The sequence below is a fragment of the Colobus angolensis genome, unplaced genomic scaffold (genome assembly GCF_000951035.1).
Source record: "Colobus angolensis palliatus isolate OR3802 unplaced genomic scaffold, Cang.pa_1.0 Scaffold163, whole genome shotgun sequence".
Lineage (NCBI taxonomy): Eukaryota > Metazoa > Chordata > Mammalia > Primates > Cercopithecidae > Colobus > Colobus angolensis.
Genome location: NW_012114744.1, coordinates 247,947 through 255,849, shown reverse-complemented (window position 1 = coordinate 255,849; position 7,903 = coordinate 247,947). Strand labels below are relative to the sequence as shown.

Genomic DNA, 7,903 nt, shown 5'->3' with positions numbered 1-7,903 from the left:
TCCCGCCTCCCTCCGGCTCAGCCCAGACGCCGCAGTGGCGGCAACTGCGGCAGCGGTGGCGGCTCTGACTCCGCGCACTCCGCCCCCTCTTTCCAGCCAGCTCACTCCAGCCGGCTCCCCTGCAAGGGGGCCTTCCCCCTCTCTGCCTCTCTTTCCCCCCTTCCACTCCTACACTCCTGAAACACTTCTCCCTCTGTTGCTCCTTTTCATCACATCCGGAACGGGGAGGCCTCGAACTCTCGGCTGGTGGCCCCGAGGCTGAGGGCGGCGCGACCCGGGCTTGGCCGAGCGATCCCTAGCGCCCTGCGCTGTCTGGGTCAGGAGGCCAGAGCCGGCCTGGGCTGGCGCGAGCTCCCCACCCGGGCGCTGCGCCTTCCCGGGGCTGGGAAAGAGGAGTGAATGGGCAGGTCCCTGGCTGCCCAGACGTCTCCCCACCCCGTCCAAAAAGTCACCTCATCCTTTCTCCTTATTCCTGCCCCTAGACAGACGGAGGCTTTGGGAATATCCTGAAGAAAACCTTTAGGGTGGACAAGGAGAAACGAAAACACTATTACAGTATCGAACTTCCCTGGTGGGATAGACGAAGCGTGCGTTTGAAACCTTGACCCATGGGTTGAACGTTTACTCACTTCATCTCTGGCTTCTAAATTACTCTTCGGTCAAACAGGGTTCCTGATCAGGTAAAACCAGTTGCAGCTGCACGAATCCGCTGGAGGAATCCAGGCAAACAAGATTGGCACCCTTGTGGATGCCCTGGTACTGGCCCCAGCCTGGCCTATGGCAAGCTGAATGCCTCACTGGATCAGTGGTATCTGAGGGGAGATAAACTTGCGGTCGGAAGTAAAAAGCTGATCAATTTTCCGTTTATAAATGAGACATTCTGATTGTAGCTTAATCTGATGAGCCGAGAATAGCAAGTGTAAAGTAATTTACAGATATATAGTACTTTAATGGTATACTCAGATAACTTTTGCTCTTTATTTCATTTTGAGTGAAATGCAGAATTCATTTGTAGAAAGCTAGAATGAACTCATTCTTCAATTCTCTTGGACAAGCCAGGAATCACAGTAACGTTATCAAAATTGAAGAAAATGTACATTGGATTCATTGTCTTTCTAGGTGCATCGTTAATAATATCCCAAAAATTTCATTTCTTCAGAAAGCGCATTGGAATTGATTCCAATTGTTTACAATGATTTGTTACCTATGAAGAGACAGTGCACTCTAACTTGATTTCAATGATCATAAAAAAGACAGCCTTTGGCCGGGCGCGGTGGTTCACGCCTGTAATCCCAGCACTTTGGAAGGGTGAGGGGGGTGGATCACCTGAGGTCAAGAGCTCGAGACCAGCCTGGCCAACATGGTGAAACCCCATCTCTACTAAAAATAGAAAAAAGTAGCTGGGCATTGTGGCAGGCACTGGTAATTCTAGCTACTGGGAGGCTGAAGCAGGAGAATCCCTTGAACCCAGGAGGCCAAGGTTGCAGTGAGCCGAAATCGTGCCATTGCACTCCAGCCTGGGCGATAAGAGCAAGACTCCACCACAAAAAAAAAAAAAAAAATAGCTTTCAAAGTTGCTGATGACAGTCATTCAGACCATACTCCCCAAAAAGACAAATGGCATTTTGCCCCATGACCCATAACTAACATTTTTTTTTCATGTGGAGATTTCAGAAATGGTATGAATTCAAGTGCATTAACTCTCTTGAAAACTTGTCTAGGAGCCTGGACTATTTGGAATTTGTGTGATGGAAGCAGATCAATTCTGAAGATGACTTCATCACCACCAGAGAACAAACATTTAGGACGTCTCAGAGCCAACTGTAGCATCATCTGCACTCAAAATTTACCTGCTCTGGAAAATTCTGTTTTATCCCTGTACCATTCCTTGCCCTATTTTTAAAATTCTCTCACAAAGATGTTAAGGTGCAATAATATAAAGAAGTTACAGCTTTCTTCTAGAAAGTCATAATCAATGATAAATATTTGTTCACTTAATTTCACACAGTCCTTAATATTGCACACGTGGTGGTTGATTCCATAGATATTCCTTAAATTAAATTTTAAAATCTTACTCTTTAATGGAGAAGACACAAAATTAAAATAACATTAGGAGCAAATGAGAAGCTATAGGGTACAATCACCAAGGTTGTCAAATACTGTACCTCTTTCAGCTGTGTGACTTTGGACAGTTAGTCACCCACTCTATATACCTTGCTTGCCTCATAATATGAGAATGAAATTCTTCATAGAGTTTCTTTTTGAGCACTAAGTAAGGTAGTTTTCCTATAGAATTTGGAAGACTGTCAAATAAGGGAAAAAGTGTTCAAAAGTATCAACTGTTACTACTATTTACACAGAAGCATCTTGAGGGGTAAAGCTTAGCATGACATAATGACTGTATCAGGGTCATATCAAAATACCAGGTTGTCATGCCATGCACCTGACGCAAATGAACTCAATGAATTCTTTCATCTGCCCATCTGCCCTATAAGTAAATTGCCAAGATTGTACCTTCAGGATTAGAACTCAGGTCTGTCTCTCTTGCAGGCTATCCTGTATCCCTAGATAACTCAGGTCTTCCTTCTGGAGGATCTAGAAGTGGTCTTAATGCCATTAGCCTGGTGTCTGATAGGCCAGGAGTTAAGTGTGGGCTCCTGAGTGTCCCTCACACCTCCCATTTCCCACATCCCTGGCTGCACTTGTTCTGATTGCTTAGTTTGTTTCCTGACAAGCACTCCCGTATGTTCATCTCTCATTCTTTCACTCAGTGTCATGAACTAAGTTCGTGTTTCCCCAAAATTCGTATGCTGAAATCTTAGCCCCTAATGTCACGGTGTTAGTAAGTGGGGCCTTAGGTTATAAGAGTGGAGCCCTCATGAATGGAATTAATGATCTAACAAAAAGACACAAGAGGCCAGGTGTGGTGGCTCACACTAAGGCAGGGAGACTTTTTGAGGCAAGCACTCTAGGACCAGCCTGGGCAACATACAAAGACCCCATCTCTACAAAATTGTTTTTAAAAAATTAGCAGGGCATAGTGGCACACTCCTGTAGCCAGTCACTCTAGAGGCTGAAGCAGGAGGATCACTCAATCCCAAGAGTTGGAAGTTACCGTGAGCTATGTGGGATACTGCACTCCAGTTTGGCAACAAAGCAAGATCCTGTCTCTTAAAAAAAACAGACACACAAGAGTTTCCCAAGGCCCCACCTTCTAATACTATCATCTTGATGATTAGGATTCAATATATGAATGTTGGGGGACTACAAACATTCAGACTCTACAAAGGGGAGACATATTTTCTAAGTTACTATTTATAAAAGCCACTCTGGTATTATGCAGAAAATTGTTTGGAGGACTGAGAGTGGATCTAGGGAGTCCAATTTGGAGGCAAGGGCTGATGCTGGCAGAGGGAATGGAGCCAAGTAGATAGGGATAAAGGATGAGGAAGCTAGAGGAATCGAGAGCAACTGCCAGCTTTCTGCATCTAGGTCGATGATGCTGGTACGACCTACAGAGATGAAAACATTCAGGAGAGACAGTTTTTGGGGAAAGCTCCTGAGCTAATCATGTAAATGATGCAGCATGTGTGAGACACCCAATTGGAACTGTCCTACATAGGCTGCTGGACATGGGACTGGATTATAAGCATATAAATGGTACTTTACTAACCAGGAGGTTATCAGAGTGCCCAAGGCAACTGCGCAGAGTAAAAGGTGCCCTGGAACTCAATCCACATGTATCCTTACTTGCCTCTCTCACTTTCTCCACATCCTTCCCAGTGATATAATACTATTATCTGCTTGGCTTGGAGAACCACTACTGTTTAAGTACTACTACTGTCAGTGTCCCACTTGCTACCCCAGATCCCCCTGGGTTGTCTTTATTAAGCTAGATTTTTCCATGTCTTATGCTATCTTAATCTGGGTGGGTGGAAATTCTCCAGGGGTATCAGCTTGCTGGTGAAACTCAATGCCCTAGCCTGGATCAATCCCCCTGCCTTTGAAATTCTTGTGTGCCTTACAACCATTCCTGCCTAGTGATGTGCACATACACTAATGATGATATAATAGTATGTGAACACATTGTGAAAGAGGTCTGACATGAGCTAAGCAAATGAAATAAAGAACTAATTAAAAGAGTTTATAAAGCATCCTTATGGACTACTTAATCTTCATCATTCATTCATTAAACATTCATCAAACATTTATTGTGCATCTACTATATAGTAGGCCACCTATTAGGCTCTGGAGATAAAGAAATTTGATTTGATGTCTTGAAAAGTGGCTAAATTAGTTTTCACTTGGGCAAAGGCTTATTTGCCTAGTAAAGTCAAAATTAATCTCCTTACATAGATATCTAAACCAGAGGTCTACAACTGGGGTGTGTAATTGTAAGGGCATTCTAAGGGATGCCCAGACAATCTACTGAAATGTGGGCAGAAAATATTGGAGTGAGCATTTATATATGTTTTTATGTTATAATTTTTAATTTCTATTTTTGAGTATCTTTTTATACAGTGTATTGTGCATTTGTACTAAAGTACTTGGGTATGATTTATAAGTAAACATACATTAAGGGTTCACATTCAAATACCCTCTTTGTTTAAAAAAAACTTTTTACCTTTAAAGAGTCATTCCCAGATTATATCAAGGGTAGTTTTTCTGGAAAATATATTTACCTCATTTATGTTAGAAGCAGGACTTTAGCAATCTCCAAACCCAATGACCTAGAAACCAGGAAATAACAACAACATACTAAATACCTAAAATAACCTTCACGATGTTCAGAAAATGACAACACAAAAGACATAATCCTTCTCAAATCTTACTTGTTCCTTTGTGAATACACACCTCTAATCAAACTTTATTTTCCATTGTTTCAGCTCACAGTGTTTTAGAAGAAGAAAACTTAGGGCGCAGGGACATGGAGGGGAAGGGATTAGCTAAGGGAGCTATTAGGTCAGAAAAACTGACAGCAGGAGAGATGATAGCTGACAGACAACGAAGATACAGGAAAATAAACATGTTGTAACAACGCCTTTGTGAATTCAGCTTCGTGAAATAGTCTATGCTCCTAATGAGAGCCTGAGTCATTAAGGAAAGAGTCAGTTAGTTATATGAGTGCTATATTCTGATTTTAGGGGATCAAGTCAATCTTTTTACATTCCAGGAAAACTTTTTCAAACATGTTCAAAAATTCCTTTAAAAATGGGTTGCTACTTGAGAGAGTAAATTCCACAGAATAACAATTTTACAGCTGCAAGGGGAATTAGTAATCATAATTCCAGGCCAAGCTGTCTTGATCGCATTGCTCTACGTCCTAGTACTGTGTCAGGTGCAATCAGGTGCAGGGGAGGTCAGGTGCACAGGTTTCCGGAAGCCTGCTCTTAGAGTAGAGCACTTTCTTCCTTTTCTCCATAATGTATTAGTCCTTCTCTTAAATTTTAACTGAAACAACTGGTTCTTCTGCTTTTTAAAAGTTTAAAAATCACCAGTTTTGCCCAACTCCTTCATTTAATGTGTAAAAAAAATACAAAGACATAAAGTTTACTCACTAGGTTCAACGAACATATGTGGAATGTTTACTATATGTCAAACCACATGCCAGACACTAGAGTTTCAAGTGTAGAAGAAACACTGTTTTAGTCTTCTGAGAATTCATGGTCTATAAGGCCAGAGGCAGAAGAAGGCAGCCATGTAGCAGCAGAACAGTCACCCAAATACTTACCATACTGCAGGAGCAAAAAGGAAGTAGCACCTACCTAACTCAGCTCAGGCGTAGGTGGGGAGAGTCAGGGTACATTTTAGAAAGAAGATAATACCAAATTGAGTATTGTCGATGAGTAAGTTTGCCTGTCAAAGAAGTTAGGGAATTCCAGATAGAAGTAACACTTACAAAGACAAAGAAATACGAAAGCCCCAGAGAAGTTAAATGACTTGGCAAAGGTCAGTTCATGGATTAATTACAGAGCCAGTCTTAGGATCCTAAATTTCTTGTCATCGAGGCTTCTTGCTCCAGCTACCTGGATAATGCATGTAAATGAATCCATCATTTCTCAGTGATGGCAAAGTAAGGTCATGCCTGTTGTTATATTTTTAAGTTCCAAAGATTTTCTGTTGTGAATGGGTAACCGAAGAACCAGGCATAAAGTCTCCTGTTGCTGAATTAGTCCTCTCCAAGGTCTCAGTTAGTGTCCCTTTCAGTTGGCTGACTTCTCTGGCCTGGGGCACTGGCTTTCAGGGTCTCTCCTTGCTGTCACTGTACTTTCCTTCTTGTGTTTTAAAGGAAGGGAGGGAGATGTTAAGGCATACAGTGGCACTTGTCAGATAAAAGCAACATGACTGAAGACAGAAATGAGAATGGTCATAACATATGCAGTAGACAATAAGTAGACATTTGCTTCATACTAAGAAACTGAACCTAGATATACCAGGAGAGTAAAAATTGTGAAAAATTTTCAATACAAGGAGCTCCTGAAAATAATGACCGATCTGCTGAAACTACAGTTGAAAATAATGTCAGCATGATGATCTTGACAAAAATGTTTAAAATGGTGTAGAAGATGAGGATTCTTTGTTACTATAATCCCTAAACTCATTTAAATTCTCAAGTAAAGAAAAAAAAATCATCTCTGACATTTGAATCAGTGCGCCCATTTCTCTAAGTTTTGTATTAAGAAATGCATGCTAAATTTAAAAAGCAGGATTGCAACAAAACTACAGTCATGAGCAACATAACAATGTTTCAGTCAACAATGGATGGCATATATGACAGTGGTCCCATAAGATTGTAACAGAACTGCTTTATGCAGGTATACCAGTTTTTATCTTTCATGCCATATTTTTACTCTACCTTTTTGTTGTTGTTGTTTAGATATACAGATACTGACCATTGTGTTACAATAGCCCACAGTTCTCAGTAGAGTAGCATGTTGTACAGGTTTTTATTCTTTCCTTCCCTTTTCCTTCCCTTTTCTTTCCTTCCTTCCTTCCTCCTCTCTTTCTTTCTCTCTCTCTCTCTCTCTCTCTTTCTTTCTTTCTTTCTCTCTCCCTCTCTCTCTCTCTCTCTCTTTCTTTCCTTCTTTCTTTCATATGGAGTCTTGCTCAGTCCCCCAGGTTGGAGTGCAGTGGCATGATCTCGGCTCACTGCAACCTCTGCCTCCCAGGTTCAAGCAATTCCCTGCCTCAGCCTTCCAAGTAGCTAAGATTATAGGTGTCTGCCACCATGCCTAGCAAATTTTTGTACTTTTTAGTAGAGGCAGGATTTCACCATCTTGGCCAGGCTGGTCTTGAACTCTTGACCTCGTGATCCACCTGCCTCAGCCTCCCAATGTGCTGGGATTACAGGTGTGAGCCACCACGCCTGGCCTGTCGTACAGGTATATAGCCTAGGATCAGTAGAGTATACCATGCCACATAAAGGTGTAGCAGGCTATATTATCTAGGTTTGTGAACGCTATAATGTTCACACAATCATGAAATCAACCAGTGACACATTTCTCAGGACATATCCCCACCAATTAAGCTATGCATGACTGTATGTTGTTCACCCAAGCATGGGACCTATAATGAACTCTAGGAAAAAGTCAAGGTTTCCTAAATATCCTTCCACCTCCCATCCTTCTTCTCTCTCCTACTTCAAACAGCCCCTGTCTGTCACCCCAGCACCTGCAGCTCTATATTCTTTTCTTGCTACCATAGGTTCTCAACTTTAGACAGTGTGCAAATCTGGGCCAAGCATTATAAGAAATAAATTTGATTTTACATGTTAAATACAAATATATGAATAACTCATGATCTTTTTAATTCTACCAGCAACAATTATGTCTCTATCTTCATAGACCCTTAAAAATGAACTTAGGCCCACAGGGAGACATGGAGATGTTATTTATTACCACAC

At 41.7% G+C, this 7,903-nt stretch overlaps 1 protein-coding gene across 1 annotated transcript in view; it reads right to left on the bottom strand.

The window, feature by feature from the left end:
* Positions 1 to 7,903, bottom strand: part of MDFIC (MyoD family inhibitor domain containing) — a 124,336-nt gene that overhangs the window by 91,541 nt on the left and 24,892 nt on the right. The gene's annotated exons all lie outside the window — the stretch shown is intronic.